General features: G+C 48.3%; 1 protein-coding gene across 7 annotated transcripts in view; it reads left to right on the top strand.

Moving 5' to 3' along the window:
* The window catches only part of EHMT1 (euchromatic histone lysine methyltransferase 1), a 126,305-nt gene that overhangs the window by 18,733 nt on the left and 89,181 nt on the right, over positions 1-18,391 (top strand). The gene's annotated exons all lie outside the window — the stretch shown is intronic.

Genomic DNA, 18,391 nt, shown 5'->3' with positions numbered 1-18,391 from the left:
GATGCTAATGCTGCTGGATGAGTTCAGGAGGGCAGTTCTATCGCAGACTTGGCTGAGCTCGAGATGCTGCAGATTTGAGGAAAATCTTGCCACCCCAATGTTGAGTTTTTTTTGCTTAGTCCCTCCTTTTCCCCTCTTTTCCAGAAGCTCTGGCTGGCACAGACTGTCTGTTCCGTGGATGGATTTAGGGAACATTGGTGGCTGTGTGCGTAGGGGGAATAATTAGCTACCAAATGCAAATAGATTGTTTCTTGCTGTTTCGAAATCATCATAATTTCTATTGAGGATGGGTTAATTATATCTTTATTTTGAGGGGTGTAAGGGAAATGATAGAGATATAGCAGTATAAATCTATATAGGGAGGGATGTTGTTGTCAGAATATTGTTTGGGAGATGATTGTGAGAACAAAGACTCGTGTCGTGGAGGACCATGGTTGTGCTGGGATTCAGTGGTGCTGCATCAGTTTCTCAGTGGTGGAGGAGTGTTTTCTCTTTCAGATTTTTATCTGATGCCAGTGACGTGTCTGTCACCATGGCAAGGGGTTTTCAATTCAGGAAAAAAATGATCAAATTCTGGTTAAAGCGCGTTTGGTGGAAGGGCTGGGAAATAGTTCTTTTTTTGAGAAGCAAAGTTGAAAGCAAGAAAGTTAAAAAGAAACCTTAAAAATCTATGATCAGGGTATAAGAAAAATGCATCTTTAAGCTGATGTGTGTAGGTGGGGGCTGCTTTGCCAGGACAGGGCCCAGAGGTGCCGTGGTACCAGGACTGGGCCTCACTGAAATGATTGTCCCTGAGCCTCCCTCTGGGCCATCGCTGTCTTTTCCTTTTGCAGTGGTTGATTTTAGGGAGCCTGGATCCATCATCTCATTCCTTATTGCAGCCTCACTGTGAAAAGTACTCAAGTTCATCCCTGGAATGGTTTGGACCAGCTTTAAACTTTTCTGTCTCCAGTACCAGGGTGGGAATCTCCACGCCAGAGGACGGGGGAAAGGCTCAGCAAAGGGACAAAGGTGACTCTGTTTCCTTAATGCCATGGCTTTTGGCTCAAAGCCAGAGGGCAAAGCCCTCCTCCTCTTCTTGTTTCAGAGTAAAATGGGGAAAAGGAGCTATTTTCAGTGGCTGAAGAGAGCCCCCAGCATGGAGCACTGGGCTTCAGCCTTACCAAGCCTTTGGTGGCCTGGGGTCTTTGTCCCTGTGGATGGGAGAGCCTCATCTCAGAGCTGCTTCCCTCCTGCACAGGGCTCTTCTCCTCCAAGGAGACATTTAGCTCCTCCCCAGCAAGCCCCGAGACTGAAAAGTCTGGAAAGAAAAAAATAGCTACAACCAAATTTAATTTCTGTTGGGTTTAGTTTGTGGGTGGGTTCTTGGGCTCCGCTGGAGGAGCTCTGCAGGTCCCAGGGAGTGGGCACCTCACTCCCCTTGGGAACCCCCAGTGCTCTGGTGTGGCTGAGCTGAGTGAAGGTTCTCCAGCCCGTGGAATTGTGTCCATGGAACTGGGAAGGATGGGCCACGTCTGCTCCTGCTGTGCTGGCTGTGGGAGCAGCAGCCCACAGGGAATGGGGGTGTTGGGGAGGAGGGAACAGCCAGTGCTCAGTCTGGAGTCACCTGGGGAGAGCAGAGGTGTCACCCACCCAAAAACCTGACCCTGGTGTTCAGTCCCATGTGCTGTGGGTCAGCATGGCTGGGGCTGTGTGGGCTGTGGGACATGCAGGGGATGCAGCTCAGGGGGTGCAGCACAGAGACTTCTGGATGCTTTCATTGAGTGGGTGACTCAGGCTTTTCAGGAGGATTCACTGTTGAATTTGCATGTTCCTGTCTTCAGATTTTTGTGCAAAATTCTGCCTCTGTGGCCAGTTTTGTCTCTCTCTCCACCAGCATAACGTTGTCCAGTGGAGGAACTGAAACCTGAATTTGGGACTTGCTCACCTCTTTGGTACCATTGCAGCCCAGGATTGTATTCAAAACAGAAAGAACAAAATGGAGCTGAATCTTACAGGTGTATCTAAAATACCCTCATGCAACCCTGGCAATCCCAGGGAGGAGAAAGGAAGTGCTGGGTGATTGTATCGAAGTCCCAGTGTTAATAACCAAATGGGGAGCACTTCAAAGCCTGGTGCCTTTGCTTCTCTCCCTTCTAACTGCTTCAGCCAACCTGTACTCAATTGGCAGTGCCCTTAAGACCAGACATTATGATATGAGCCTTGTAATTATTTGTGTGATGAACCCTCTCTCTGCAGAGATGCCGTGGGGAAGGGTTTGCTGTAATGTGCAACATTTCTCCACCTTCAGAGCAGTTTTATCTCCTGCCTTCCTGACCATTTTCAAATCCAACTCATGGCTGCATTTTGCCTTCCTTAACACCCTACCCCCCTAATCCCTGAGGATTAGTGAGGGAAGTTATGAGCACGGGGGAAGGAGCTGCATTTTTTGACCTGGCTGTGGAATCAGTGGAATAACTCCATTCACAGGGTGGAGGAGACTTCATGCACTGATCAGCACAGAGGGCCCGGTGTGGGTTCTGCATGTGAGAGAAGCAATGGGGTATGTTGTGCTTGGAAACATAAGGTCATGGGGAAAGAGAAGATGGGAGAAAAATCCTGTTTTAAAGACCTGCATCCACCTGCAGGGGAGAGATGGAATTAAACAGACTGGGGAGAGAGCAGAAATGCAGGAGACAGGGCTGTAAGGAGAGGATAGGGAGGGAGGGATGGGAGGGATGGATGGATGGGGCTCTGTTGAAGGAGGCTGGGTTTGAAGGTGCTGCTGTAGTGACTTGGTGGCTCCTAAAAAAGACAAAAAAGGAAAATAAGAGAAGAGGAAACAAACTGCAGGTGATTCTTGAAGCACCATCTAGTCCATGACCTACTTGCTGCCGCAGTGCCGTGCAGCTGGAGCAGCAAACAGAGGAATGGCTGTTCCCTGTGGGAAGCACAGGGTGCTGGGACATGCAGGGGCTCTTTCCAGTGGTGCTTCCTCCAGCCCCTGGACTGTGGCTGTGCCCTGACACCTGGAGCTGGTGGAGGGAGCACAGGGAACAGTTTGAGCCATGGATTCCCCTCTGATGCCACAGCCATGGAGGGGACAGTGCTGGATCCTGGAACCAGGCTGGGATTTATGAGCTGGCATAAACCTGTGGGCTCCTGGATGCAGGAGCTCCTTTCCCAAAGGGATGTGGGGCACTGGGCACCTGCCCTGTGTGGGGCCGTGGCTCACCCAGACACCATCCAGAGAGGCAAAATTATTCATCCCCAGTCTCCTCATAAACCACCACAAACTAAGAGTCTCCATTCTCCTGCTTCTGCTCCTTCAGGAGCCCCCACTGACCTGATCATTCTTAATCTTGTGTTATTTTCCAGATCATCAGTTTGATTTCTCAGTACTTTTACAGTCCTTACTGTTCCCAGGAATCTGTGCTTCCATCAATTATCTCTTGTTGAGCCTGTAGCAACCTTGAACCACAGTTTCCATCCTATTTTTATAACTCTGCTTATTAGAGGAGTCCTCCAGAAATAACTGCACAGTTCTTACCAAGATACCCCAGATTTTTCTCAGTAAACAATAACTTCATCTCTTGCTAATACGAACTTGAGGGCTCTCCTCTTCCATTTGTTCACTTCTCCCTCTGGGGTTTGGGAGTGAAATGCTTTACCTTTAACTTAATTCATGTATGGAGGTGTACACGTGTGTCCCAGGGTGTCAAATCCTGCTTTAACTGTGGTGCTGAACTGCCAAAGGCTGGTGTCCAACAGTGGCATTGATCAGACAGCTGCTCTCCTTTGCCTCCATCAGCATTGGCATATACCCTTCCTTTGCTCGATTTGAAACTGGTTCTGATGTCTTCTACACTGTTGAAATACAGATAATTTCATTAATCTCCACAGAATCAATGTGGATTTACTGGTGGCAGAGCCTTGGATGAGGAGGGGATCCTAAAAGGCAGAGACCTGTTGTTGTCAGTGCTCCAGGACATCTTTCCCAGTGGCACCAGGGCTGTGTTGAGCTGCTGCAACTTTTCCTTGGTCAAAATGAGATTGGGAAGTGGCCTTTGCATCTTTTTGGAGGGCTGTTTTAAGTTGCTTTATTAAATTATTACATAAAGTGGCCCTCAGAGTGTCTGCACTGACAGCCCTCCTCCTGCTGATGCCATAGAGGCAGTGATTTGTGAGTTACCACCCCAAGGTTAACTCCAAAACTTCTGCACTTCCCTGGCAAACTCCATCCAAGAAAATCTTTTCTTTGGGAAGGAAAATGAAAAAAAAACCAACCATGTCCTCTGTTTTTCATAAGTTGTGAATTGTGCTCCTGTTTAAGCTGATTATTTTAGTTATTCCAATAATCCTCTCTTCCAGAATAAAAGGAAAATTAATTGTCTTCCTATTTCCATAGTGGTTTGCCCTTCAGACATTTGCCAGGCAAAGTGCTTAAAACCCGAAATGAAAAGATGGGGAGTGTTTAAAATCATTGAGCTACTGTAGGAACATGTTTGTATTTAATAGGGTGGTATCACACAGTCCCAGAGTGTTATTTGCTCCCGGTTCTGTAGGATTAGGAGGGGGCTTTTTGGCTTCTGCCTATGAAAACAGGGTCAAGCCTGCTGTGGTAGATAGTGCAAGTCTTAGGTGGATTTTGCTAGCAAGATGGAACTGCCTGCAGTTGAAACCCTAAAATTATCCAGCATTAACAGGGAGTGTTGTCCTTGGGCTTCGTGGTGTTTGTTTGCAGGGACAGTGCCTGGACAAGGACTTCCCTCCTTACAGGTGTGATGGGACAAGATTTTCCCTGCAAGATCCTTTTGCTGTCACCGACCTGGCTCTTGGCTATTTTTAACTCTGTCTGGCTAAAAAAAAAAGGTACCTGATTAATTTGGGAAAACGCTGGAATGTTTCCTTAAAAGGCTCTGAAGTGATGCAATATCCAGTGATGAATCTCAGAGCTAAATGAGGGCTTTGGTGGGTGTGTTGGCCGAGGGAGGGAGTTGGGTGTTTGATCAGCCAACACATTCATTTTCCATGCCAGGGCTGCTCTGGTGGGGCTGGTGTGGGAGCACTGGCACAGCTCCAGGTCTAGGCCAGCAGTGGATCTGCCTCCTGCATTTCCAGGTTTATCCCAACAGGCTTGGAGAGCTGGGACTGGCTGTGCTCCCAGGGGGTTTACACCGAGGGCGGGTGAGGGGAGAAAGCCCAGTGTGGTACAAGCAGGAGTCTTGTGTCAGGAACGGGGTTTGTTGCCCCGTCATTCGTGTCCCCAGGAGTGCTGCACATCCGGGTGTGGGCTCCCAGGCATGGGGACAGCAGGGATGAAGCTCATCCCTGCTGTAGTCAGGGAAAAGCTGCTGGCACCAGACCTGGATGTGGCCAGGAGCGAGCTGAATTCCTCATCTCATGGCACAGGGACAATGTCCGTGCTGTGTTTCCACACAAGACACCACATGGCAATAAATTCCTCATATCTGTCTTATGTTTCCCTCTCCCTTTGTGTGAATTTGCTCCAAAGGAGCAGAGTGTAATCCATCCTGGGAGAGAGAAGGGCAGGAGTTAATTCATTTTCCTGATCTTTCTTAGCTCTTAGTCCAGCTCACAGCAATTTGTGGTACTTGGCCGCTGCAGTAATCCCGTCAGGGACCCACTGGGAGAAGGCTGGGCACAAAGGACCCGTGGCCCCTGGGTGTTTCCATTAGCTGAGGAGCACATGAGATCATCTCTTGCATTTCCAGCCAGGGTTTTGAGCTGCCATCTCAAGCAGGAGAACAACGAGGGTATCTCAACCCCACCCAGCTCCAGGAGACCTCCGTGCCCAGGTGAGACAGCACAAACATCCCTGAGCACAGGGCAGGGAGGGAGACTCCTGGTTAGGCTGAGCTCAGGGAATATAAAACCAGGTGTGTGAACATCCTCCTCAGGTCTCCCCTGCTCTGCTGTGCACACAGCAACCTTTTGTTTTCCTTTAAACATCATAAACCCGGCGGGGGAATTCATTAACACGAGTCCCCACTGACTTCGATTTTGCCAAACATCGACTTCAAATCACTCTCCCTCCTCTTAATGGGAGAGATCCCTCCCTCCTTCCCATTCAGACATCCTGGGAGGGTGTACGTGTAGGCTGCAGCACAGACCTGCCCAGTTTTGTTCACTCTCTTGCTGGTCTGGGTTGGTATTTCTTGCTGTCGGTGCTCTTGGCTCATGTGTAGCATGGGAGAAGTTATCCCAGACGGAGAACATCCGTGTGGCCAACTCCTGTCTGTCGAAAGCTGCTGCTGATTTCAGTATTTTAGGCTCAGTCTCCTGACTCACAGATGGAGCTGTGTTCCCAGCTAACACACACCCATACAGTTCATTGAAGGAGGTGAAAATGCTCTAGTTTGCAGCAGTTCTGGCCCTGCTCTGTAGGCAGCTCCAGCTCTGTGTGCACGACGTGGGGAGAGGAGCCTGAATTTCTCAGTCACGAGCTCCCGTGTAAAATAGCTCTGTGCTTGCTGTCGTGGCTGCCAGAAGGACTTTTGAAATGGCAAAGGTTGTGAAATCGTGGCAGGGAATATCGGAGGCCAGAGCTGGGCAAGAGGAGGAGCTGCCCCTTCCTACAGCACAGCCAGGACTGGAAAAATGGACATTCATGGCTGTGTTTTCACAAGGCACCTTCCTCATGCTCCAGGCATTCCATGTGCCAGGCACTGACCTGTAGGCCACTCTCAAATGACAGGAGTTCTGTGGACAGAGCCTTTGCTCCTGCTCTTTGATGGCTCTGTGCAGCAGGAGCTGTGTTTGGTACCTGGGGGCTGGTGCTGCTCCCGGGAGACAACACGGCTTCTGAAAATTAATAACTGTCTTCTAGTCACCACCACCGTGCTGAGGATCTTGTCCTTTTGTCTTCTGTTCCCTGAGGGAGTTTTTGCCCTTCCTGGATCTCATCCTGATCTCTGCGTGGGAAAACAAATCCCAGACTGCTGCTGGAACCAGTTGTTTGATTGATGGGCTGGATCATCTATGGTGGTGCAGGGAGGGAAGGAACAGCAGAGCATTAAAAGTTCAAATGTTTTGCTTTGGCTAAGGGTACCCAGCCTTCCTTTCTCTATGTCCTCTTTCTAGCTGAAGGAAGGGAAGTTTATTGTATTTGGGTGTTGTGAAACACTGGCACAGGCTGCCCAGGGCAGTGGTGGAGTCTCCATCCCTGGAAGTGTGCGAAAAACACGTGGATGTGGCACCTGGGGACATGGTTTAATGGTGAACATGGTGGTGGTTGGACTTGATGATCTTAGAGGTCTCTTCCAACCTTAATGATTCTATGATTTTCTCTTGGTCCTGTGGTGAGGAGTGATTATTGCAGGTTGGATATTGCACACACACATGAGGTGGGTTGAAGGGGCTGATAGATCTCCATCATTAATTAGGAGCCTGTAAATGAATGTTTAACTCTGGCAGGATCACTGTGTGTTCTGGTCTTCCATCCTCTGGAGCTCACAGAAAAATCCCAGATTGGTTTGGGTTGGAAGGGACCTTAAAGCTCATCCAGTTCCAACCCTGCCATGGGCAGGGACACCTTCCACTAGCCCAGGTTGCTCTAAGCCCTGTCCAACCTGGCCTTGGACACTTCCAGGGATGGGGCAGCCACAGCTTCTCTGGGCAACCTGTGCCAGATCCTCCCCACCCTTACAAGGAAGGATTTCTTCCTCATATCCCATCTAACCCTGCCCTCTGTCAGGTTGAATCCATTCCACGTCCTGTCACTTCCTACCCTTGTACAAATGCTGAGAAGGAGGTGCTGGCAGGTCCTCTGCTCATGCAGCTCCTCCTGGTGAGCAGCTCCCTCAGGAAACCCCCTCCCAGTCCTGCCTTTTGGTGGGAACACCTTTTTCCCACTGTCCATGCAGAGGCCTGGTCTGGCTGGTTCTTCCACTGGGCACCTTTGCTGGTGTCCTGGGGTGGGAGAAAAAGGCATCTTGAGATGGTGGTGAACCTCAGGTGGGAGAGGAGTTCACAATACCTGGTCTAGAAAGCTGCATCTGTGTAAAAAAACCCCACAGCTTTTTCTCTGGGTTTTACCAGATCAATACCATTGTTTGCTTTGAGTGTCCTGTCGTGTTGTGCAGCTCCGTGGCTGTGGTTTCCTTTATCCCAGTGCACCTGGAATGTCACAGCTCTCAGCACACGTGGTAAATAGAAAATCTGAGCCATCTGTGAGCTCTGGGGCTGGGGGTGGGGAGGAAGGGGAGGAGTTGCGTCCAAAGATCCGGTTAAAAATCAAACTGCTGGATTTTGAGTGGCAGGTCAGCTGTAGCTGCTTGTCTCTGTTTGCTTTTCCTTGGGATTTGGAAACCCACACAGGGCCTGGATGGTGCAGTAGTAGATGGACCTGTAAATTTGTGATGTTTTTTGTTGATTCTTTGTCTAGAGAGAGAACTGGACTAATATATATACATACATATATTTTATATATATATTTATTTATGCAAGTCTGTGTGTTTATATATTTTATACATCAAATTAACTGAACAATCTTTCCTCTTACCAAGTCACTGCTGCATTTTGAAGCAGGTGGAAGAGTTGCCATGGCTGCAATGATGGTTTTTGGGCCTTTTTGGTGTTTCCAGGCCTCAAATAAAAAGAAAATATGATTTAGATTTGGGGGGACACCACTACCAAACCCCCCACCCTCCCCACCCAAACAAATCTTTATCACATTTCCAATCTTCCATCTACCCCCCAGCTCCAAATGTGCTTTTTAAAAGAGTTGCAAATGCTTGTTGGCATAGAAACTGCAGGATGGGAGTGAAGCATGCAAATGTAAAAGGAGCCATTCTGCTGAGCAACATGGCCTGAGCCTCAGCAAAGCTGACTGAAATCTTTCACTGAGGCAAAGAAAACTCTCCAGATGTTGCTTGAATTATAATGGCGCTAAATATTTCATTTTTTTTCCCCAATTTGCACATAAATCCAAAAAGGCTTGAAATGCAGGGAATGCAGCTCTGATACCAGTGAGCTTTCTTTTCGTATGAAAGAATTCCGAGTCCAAAAATATTGCTAAAATGTGTTTGGCTCTGAGCAGTGCCAATTCCTCATTAAAACATGTGGATATTTCTGTGGTTTAATCTGTTAGAAATGCAGTCAGGATCCAGTTATGTTAAATTAAGCAACAATATTGGCCTGGATGTTGTTTGAGATATTAAATGTGGCAGTCGGAACACCAAGCAAAACGTTTGCACATTTTAATCGCTCCACGAGCAGTTTTTAAATATTTTATTCCGAGGAGTGCTTAAAAACTGTCCCTGCTCTCCTTGATCTGCCTCCTTCCCCATGCCAGGTGCAGCATCCCTGGGGTGGGATGGGGATGGAGGGATGGAGTGCCAGGAGGATGCTGCTCCCTGGGAGCAGTTTTGATCTGTGGTGTGGAGCTCATGGATACACCAGCGAAGGCCTCCAAAATCCCTGCTTGGAATCCAAAAAGCCAGCGTGGCCAGAGGCATGTGTCACACCAGACTTACCTTAAAGAGGTTTTCCCTGCTGATGCTTGGGGTTTCCTAAGGATTTCCTGGGACAAAACACCTCTGAACTTCCCCAAAACGCCTCTGAACTTCCCAGGCTCGGCAGCTCCTGGGTTGTCTCCTGGTTGGTTTATCCCTGTGCTGGTGGCTGTGGTGGGAGGGCTCCCCTCCCAGCAGGTGAGGCCATGGATTGCATTCCCTCTTGGCCTAGCTGAATATTTATTTATTTATTATTCTGGTTTTTTCCCCAACTTGTTCGTTGATCAAGGCAGATCCTCTTCTTTCTGCTTTAGTGCAGCCATTCCAAGGAAGGGATTGGCTGTTGGGAATGTTGGATGGGTGGCACAGGGAGCCATGGAACTCTACTTATGCCTTGGGACGCCTTCATAATATACAGGATGTAGAAAATGTCCCTGTGGGCAGGTTTCTGGTGGGGTTGGCTTTAAATTTGGACACGTTACAAAGGCACGTCTGTGGTGGTGCCTTGTTCCTTGTTTAAGGTTAAAAATGAGGGGATATGAGCAGGTTTTCTGAAGTCTTTGGTTTTGGGGCTCTGTGAATTGTGTGGCAGCTTGTGTTGTATCAAAACATGCCCAGAGCAGGATGGTTTTGGCAGCACCTGTGTGTGACTTTATAGCATTCACACCTCTTTGTTGTCAGACATCAAAAGGGCAGCGCAGAAGCTCAAAATTCAACCAAGTTTGACTTTTTCTTTTTTTCTTTTCCTATTCAGTATAAACTGCATGCTTTTCTGTGGGAGTGCTTTGCAGCTTTTTTAAAAAAATAACAAACAAGCCAAACCCTGAAGCTTCAGTGCAATTTTCTTTATTATTTTAATTTAAAGAGTAACTCTGTGATGATAAATGGGGACTGTTAGTGATCCACGATGGAAGAAAGCAAGTGAAAGCAGAAGGCACAGTGGAATGGAGGTCATTGCTGATAATACCTTCTGCAAAACCAAAGGGCACACTGGGGAGGGAAGGGAAAGGTCCAGAGCTGGGAGGGAAATTTGGTGAGGAGGGAGCTGAGGGGGGGAAGCTTCAGTGCCACCACTTGTTTCACCTACCAATTTTATTCTTATTATTTACTGCAAAGAGATACTCCTCTTCATTTTTGGGTTGGGTTCATGTTTATGCTGCACTAATACTTGTTTAACAGTTCACCCTACACGTGGGATAGGGGCAGCTGTGTAAAACCTGAATTTGCTGACGAGATCTGATATGCATTTAATAGATAACTAATAACTTAATAATTTAATTATTAGGCAGGACAAGGTAGGCCAAGCTTGTAGGAAAATCTTAAGTCAGTTAAGCCTCACTGCTGCCTGTACCTTGAGGTGAGCAGCACCAAGGTCTTTTTTTTAAACCTGCACCAAGAGGGGAGCATGAAAGGATTAGAGAGAAAGAAGTGGGATGGAGAGAATAAATTAGAAACAGAGGCAAAAGAAAATACAGGGATTAAAAACGTGGGGAGAGAGTTTGAAACACAAGAGGAAAAATGGCCTGGATGATGAAGCATTGAAACATGAGGGACTGGGTGTCTGGGCATGTGAACAACTGCAAACAGGGAAAAGTGATCCCAGAAAAATTTCCAGGGAGGCACTTGGGTGTGTAGGCAGGGAAGTGGGAAACAGGTGAGGATGGCAGAGGGGTTGGGAGGCAAGGGCTGGTGGTCTCTGCAGCAGCTGGAGAAGATTTGCTTTAATTGTCCTTTATTCCAGACTAAAAAGTGATACAAAAAAAGTCTCCTGAGCCCTGAATATGGAAGGGGTGATGAGTGGGAAGGACTGACCCTTCCATTCTCCGTGGGGAATATCTCAGGGGGTCTGTGGTTGTGATGGGGAGGGCAGTGCCCTGCCAGGCTGAGAAACCTGATTTTGAAGGTCTCCCACAAACCCTGTGGGTGGTTGGAGGGAGAGGAAATGGAGCACGACTGTACCTGGCTGATGGGAGAACAAACCACGTCAGTGGTGTTCCCTACACCTGCCTTGTGCTCGTGTCACAGCCCTGCACTGGCCCCAGTGCCCAAAGTGCTGTGCTTGAACCAGCTCTTCCAGCACTCCAGCCCAGTCAAGGCAAAACAAAGCATATTTTGACCTCTGTAGCTAATTTAAATTAATTTGTCCTGTGTATCCTCCCTAGCAAATGAAGGCAATATAACTGTAACCTTCATGTAACCTATCTTCTGGTTTTAGCACAAACATGGCTTTTGCAGTGAAGGCAGAGCCTCCATTTAATTCTCAATTAGCTGGTGAGAAAGAAATCAGCTGTGCTCTGATAGACCTCATGTCTCTCCCAGGCGTGGCAAGGAAAGGCCTGAGCTCGGTGGAGTTTGGGTCTCACTGAGAAGTTTGGCTTTCACCTCTAGAAAAAATACATGAGAAAACCTTTGATGGGTTTTGTGATGAGATACAGGCCGAGCTGACCTGGATTCTGTCAGGGGCTGGTGGTAATGCAGCTGTGCAAATCAGCACAGCTGGATCCGTTGGGAAGCAGCTCTTTAAAACAAAAGGATGGCAGCAAACTTCCTTCTTCCCAGGCAGAAGGCCGACTGAAGGTGAAGCCAGCTGCTGAGTGCAAGTGTTACAGGGATGACATGAGGGATAAGAATCCCTGGAATTGCTGGACTTGGTTACTTCATGTGCACTTCAGTGTCCTTCCTCCCTCCCTCAGATCTGAGCAGAAGGTCCCATTCATGAGCATCCCTCCCAGCAGAGTTAGTCCTGCTCTGTGAACACCTAAGGCTGGCATTTATTTGGGCTGCTGTGTACAAACTGCACCATTGCAGGAGGATTTGTATGTAGTTGTGGGTTTTTTGCTTGTGCCTTGCAGGGGACGCAGCCTTGTCTTGGGTTTTTATAGTTTAAAGTCAAACTTTGATTTATGACATCCATTCAATCCCCATGGGAAAGGGCTGGGCTTGGATTACAATGGGATATTTCAGGGCTTTACAGGACCTTCTGCAATGCTTTTCTCAGGAGGGAGAGGAAGAAGAGTGTTGGATGCAGTTTGAAATGACAGTCACTGTGGGTTGCTTTAGAGTTGATCCTTGATTCTGTTCCTTCTAAAAAAGGACTCAGGAAAACGAAAATATTGGTGCATGTGGTACATCCCAGCATATTGACCTGTAAATATCCACCCTTGCGGGTTTTCACACCATGTCAGGGAAGGGGAATGTCACAAACACTACAGTGGTGGTGGCAGTACCTGAGGGATTTTCCCTTTATATCCACCTGGGATAATGCCATTATTGTGGTCTGAGTGGGGCTTTCCCTCTCCCTTTCTTAAAGGAGGGAAAAAAGCCACGGAGCAATTCTCCTGCTAGGATGGGAATGTTGCCTATTTGTGCTCAAGGCTTAGAGCCATTTGTGTTTTTGTCAGGTGTCTGCTGATACCTTACACCTGCTCAGGGAAGGAGAACACAGGACAACTGTCCCAAGGCTGGCTGGGAAGGTCCCTCTCTTGGACCTTGCTTGGGGTCTGTCCCCTTTGTGGCAGAAGAATGGGACAGGGGGTGTATCCAGGGAAAAGATTCCGGGGGATTTGAGGAAGGGCACGTTATTTTGAAGCAGTGTTTGGGGAGGGCTGTTCTGGAGGATGCTCAGGACCCAGCCCTGTCCATACCTGCGGCTCCAGAGGCTCTCCCAGAGCTGCATCCCCCACACTCTGTGAGAGCTGAGCGTGCTGAGGAGGCAGTGCAAGAGCTGATGAAAGAGCTGAGTGATGTTTGCCAGGTGCTGCAGCAGCTCTGGGCTCCTCTCAGCCATCTGGGGAGGGCTCAGCCCTCAGCCTGTGCAGCGCAAGGAACGTGCTGTGGTGACGCTCTGCAGCACCTTCCCTCCCCTGGCAGGGCCTGGCTGTGCTTCCTCAGCTGCTGCCTGGCAGGGAATCCTGGAAATCTTTTTTGCAGGGCCACATTCTGCCCCTCTGGCTGCTTTTTCTTGGCTTGTGCACGAAGACAATGCTGCAGTTCCGTTCCCCAAGTGCAGCAGGAGTCATTAATCAAAGCTCAGTGTGCTGCTGTGGGGCTGGGTTTGGGTTTGAGGACAGTGCCAGGGACGATCCAGCTGCTCATAAACTTCACGTGAAACTCCAGATCTTTCAGCTACCAAGCAAATGTCTTACAAAACTCAGCTTTGCTTCCTCCAGCAGTCTTTGAGTTTAATTGAAGCTCCAGAGTGATCAAGGCTGGAATTTGGCTTCCTGTTGCAGAAGAAAAATGCTCAGGATTTTTTTTATCCATGTTGCCTGTCTACTTTTATTTTGTTTTATTTTATTTTTGGTGTTATCACTGAACCAGGACCAACCACTTCTGCTTGTTTTTTGTCTGGGGTGAGGCTGCATGAGAGTGGAGGAGAAGCTTCCAAAGCTCCACGATGCTTTTGATGTGCACATTTGGATTCAGGAGATCAGCACCAGGAGGGAGAGTCTGTGCTCTGTACAGAGCACTGGAAGGGTGAAGCCCTTTCCTGTTCCTTGCATAATAAAAATAGTGCACATGGCCTTTTTTCAGTGTGCAGAACTTCTCCCTGGGAGAGTCCTGGAGAATCCTTTGCTTTGCTTCCCAAACAGGTTGTAGTTGCTGTGGCCAAGAGTGGGCAGAGGAGGAGAGGGGCTGCTGGGCAGACCTTCTGCAAGGCTTCTCTCTCCCCCTTCTCTGGTTCATGGCTCTGAGAGCTGGCGGTAATTGCAGCATTTTGTGGTTTGTTTGGTTTTCTTCTTCCTGGTGTTTGGCTGTATTTTGAGTCTTTCAGTTTCAATGTTGCCAAAATGAAGCTCTGTGCCTCCTTTGAGGCAAGTGAATGGGTATTATCCGGAGGGGTGGGAAGGGGGGGAGAACTGGGGGGAAGTTATTTTTGGAGCAGTGGTTTGATTTTTGATGTGAAACCGGCGCTTTATTTTCAAGTTCACTGACCATTCACATCTGTGCATCTGTTCATCCCCTTGAAAAATGGCATGAAGCCATGGCAGGGGAGGTTTAGACTGGATATTGGGAAAAGGACCAGAGGCTGGTTAGGTGCTGACCAGGCTCCCCAGGGCAGTGGGCACAGCCCCAAAGGCTGCCAGAGCTCCAGGAGGGTTTGGACAGTGCTCTGAGGGACAGGGTGTCTGTGCAGGGCCAGGAGTTAACTGGATGATCCATCCGGGTCCCTTCCAACTCAGGGTGTTCTAAAAATAGGTTTGAGAGACTCTGAATTGGCCACCCCAAATCAGTGTGTGACTCTTGATTTAAAATTTAATTTTTCGTTCACGTGGGAAGGCATCACAGTGAGCTCGTCAGCCTTGAGCTCTGTGCACTGTCCTCACCTCAGTCCTCTGGAATACAGCAAGGCCTTGGTATTGTAGTTCTGGGAACCCAAGCAAATGGGATGGTTTGGTGACTTGAGCATTACAATAAATGCCATGTCTGTCACCCCAGGTATAAACCCGTGTTCAGAAGTCTCCAGACACACATGGAGCTCAAAGCACCTATTGGCTCACTGTTCCTGCCACACCTGCAGTGGTTAAATTTGTTAGGAAGTGGTGTCACCTCCATTTCCACATTTCCCTGTGTGTGATCCAGTCTTTTCCCCCAAACCCTTGCCAGGTGTTTAAAGCATCTGGATTAAACCCCCATAACGGAGCTCATGCCCTCGCCCCAGGGGCTTTGACTCACAGCCCAGTTATCTGACAAAACATTTCTGAGTAACTTCTCTGAATTTATTGCTCCTCTTGGTTGATTCCAACGTGTCTGACTCCCTTTTTTCAGTCTAGCCTGTGTCCTGGTGTCACAGATTCACCCACGTGGCATCTGCCCTCTTTTGAACTTGGCAAGGGCCATGAAGGGCTCCTCAGTGATTGCAGGGTCACTGTTCTGGATAAATATCTCCAAAAACATGTTTGTTACAGGGAATATTAGAGGGAGAAAAACCTGATATGATTGTTATGTACATTGAGGTGTTTGGGGGTTATCTGGTTGTTTTTAAATAATAGAGGATGGGATTTTTTCAGGGGAGCTTGAAGTGCTCAAACTTCACTGAAATTCAAATTCAACTCATCCCGGATGGGCTGTCCCAAGACATTCCTTGCTGGCCTGAGGTGACTCAGTAAATCAGCAGCAATGCATGACTTCACGTCCATGTCTCCTGCATCATGATGCTCTACATTTGTGAAGGAACACTCCAGAAATTTTTGGCAGTTAATTATCCAAGCCTTGATTTTCCCAAAAGTAGATACATTAATATTGCCTACTATTCCCACCTCTTATTATAAATTTCTTTATAAATCCTAATTATTGTTGCAGTACCTTTAAGCAAATCCCTATGCATCTTACTTGTTCTTTTTTACCTGGTGATGTTTAGATGCTTTTTTCAGTATATGCTCTGCTTTCGATCAGGAAGAATTTGATGATTTTCCTTGGTCTTTCCACAGAATTCGTTCAGCAGCCTCCAAAACTCCTTAAGGCTGTGGCATTGGTTAGAATAAAATTAAGTAATTACAATACCTGGTAAAGGGTGCCTGTTGTTGGTAGCCTGGGGGATTTGCCTCCAGGATTCCTTAAGAGCAGCAGGAATGGATCTCTGGGCTAGAGGTGTTGAGTGCTCTTCAGCCACTGTTGGAAAAGTCGGTGTGCTGAAAAGAGATGAATTTTTTAAGCCCAAGGGTGAGACCCTGTGGCAGTTCTGCTGGACTTTTGCAGGGTTTGGGGTTTTTTTGTGCTTTTTGATTACAGATTACCTTGATCCTGCTGTGAGCACGTTGAAGAGGAGAGCAAGGTTGCTCTGTCAGGAGAGTGGCATTGGCAGGCTCAGAACCCCTGGGGTGTTGGAGTCCAAGGCCTGACTTTGAGGTGTGAAGCATCCAGGGTTTAGTGTTGGCCACTGGCTCCAGCAATGGCTCTGGGATTCTCCAGGGGCAGGGAATTGTGAGGCTTTGTCCTTCATGTGCAGGAGGGAGGTTTTTCTTGCTCCTGTTGCCTTCTGTTTGTGCAGCTCCCTCGGGTTTTCCTAATCCAGTGATCCAAACAGGAACAGGTCTCCCTTGGAGACCCTTCTCTGGGGGGGATTGCAACCTGGCCTCAGCCTGGGAAAATGCTGGGAATGACCCCTGTGCTGAGTCAGCCCTGGGGAGGGAATGTTTGAGGAGCCATAATTTTATTTGCGGTTCTCCTGCGTGTCCATTTTATGCCGTATCTGACGGATTTGTGAGAAGTGCTGAGCTCTCATAATTCCTGACGGAGGCTCTGGAGGGTGGAGGCACCTGATTCCCTTTGCAAATGAGCCTATGGATACCTCAACTCTGACACTGCTGCCCTCCCTCCTCTTTCTTGCCCACACAGAGAGGTCGTGTGTCATCACCACAGGATTTACTGCCCTCAGAGGGAGGATGTGATGGGAGCAGGTCTGGGAGAAGAGTTATGGCAGCACAGAAAGGCTGCCTTCCCACCTCCCTGCTGTGTGCCTCGGTGGGGAAAAGTTGGGCTTGAAACTGGCAAAACAGATCTACAAGAGGTTATCACTTCCTATTTTATTAGGCTTGTGTTGACTCTTCAGCCTGTGTTGGAAGCAGGTGTGTTTGAGCTGTGCTGCTGTGTCCTTTGGAGGGATGTGGTGGGAGCAGGACTGGATTTCCCTCTTAAACTACTCCTCCACTGGAGCCACTGTGTGTAGCCCAGGGTAAGCAAATCACTCTGGCTTTGCTGTTTTTTTTTCCTACCTGTCCCCAAGGAAACAATATAAATGCCATGCCTCGAGTGTGTATCCGTTGAGGGCAAACAGGATCTTTAAACAGTGATGAACCGTGGTTTTCCCTCAGTGCAGCAAACCAATGGTTCATTAGTGAAATACATTAATAATTCTCCTATGAACCCTGTTGGTAAGTGAATCTGCTTTAATTCCTTTGTATCAGCAAGAGCTGCAGGTATGGATGTCTTCCTTACATAAAATAAAGAAAAGGAAGAAAGCAATGCTTGCAAATTGGTCTTTGTTTCCAAGGAAACAAATTTGACATGCTCGGGCTGTGCGAGATGCAAACACCGCTCGACTCAGCAGACATGCCTCGGGATTTTATGGTCTGGATATTATTTTTAAACTACCTCCAATTTAAAGGCGAGGGAGAGGATGGGAATAGAAAATTGTTGGCGGGGTTTATCAATCTGTGCTTAATGAAAGCACCGGGCGGTGTCTGGGATTGCCCAGCGTGGCATGGAGGGAATCGCTCCTGATGAAGGTCCCCGGGAAGGGGCAGCCCGGGGCCAAACAGCCCCTTCAGTGACAACCTTCAGCAGCAAGAGAGGTCTGAGGGGAGCCCTGTGCTGAATTAATATGGTTTATCCTGGGTCACTTTACCAAATGTTTTGTGCTCTAAAAATATTTGAGTAGAACGCAGCTCTCCAGCGCTTGGCCGCCTGGAGCTCCGGAGGCAGCTGCGAACACGCTCCCAAAGAATTTGCTAAAAAGCTGTGGCTTGGTGTTGAGGACTGGGCTGGATTTATCAGGGAAGGGATGAGAGAGCAGCGTCATGAGTTGTTTGCGTGGTGCATCTGGCACAGATGTGCTGGGGCCTGAGGAAAATCTTGACTTTGACTTGGCTCGTGGTGCCGCACAGGAAGGCTCATGGCGTTGCCGTGGCTCCCTTGGGAGTTTGGGTCAGGAAAGAAGCTGGGTTGGGGTTCATCTGCCACCCTGATTTATTTTTTTTTTCCTCCCTTTTCCGAAATGTTGTGTTGATAAAGTAACTTGTTTTATTTTTTAGTTATTTTTCAAACTCCAGGACTGGGGCAGACACTGCACGTGGGGGGCAGAGGGGGGCATGGGAAGCAAACGTCGCTCGGCAGAGCACACACAGTTCATGGATTTCAGCATCCAGAGCTGCTTTTGGCCTGGGCCCAGCATGAGGAACAGGATACATACTATATACATTCCAACTTTGTTGGGA

The sequence above is a fragment of the Lepidothrix coronata genome, unplaced genomic scaffold (genome assembly GCF_001604755.1).
Source record: "Lepidothrix coronata isolate B3197 unplaced genomic scaffold, Lepidothrix_coronata-1.0 Scaffold160, whole genome shotgun sequence".
Classification (NCBI taxonomy): Eukaryota; Metazoa; Chordata; class Aves; order Passeriformes; family Pipridae; genus Lepidothrix; species Lepidothrix coronata.
Note: the sequence above shows the minus strand (reverse complement) of the source record. Positions and strands in the feature narration are given on the sequence as shown.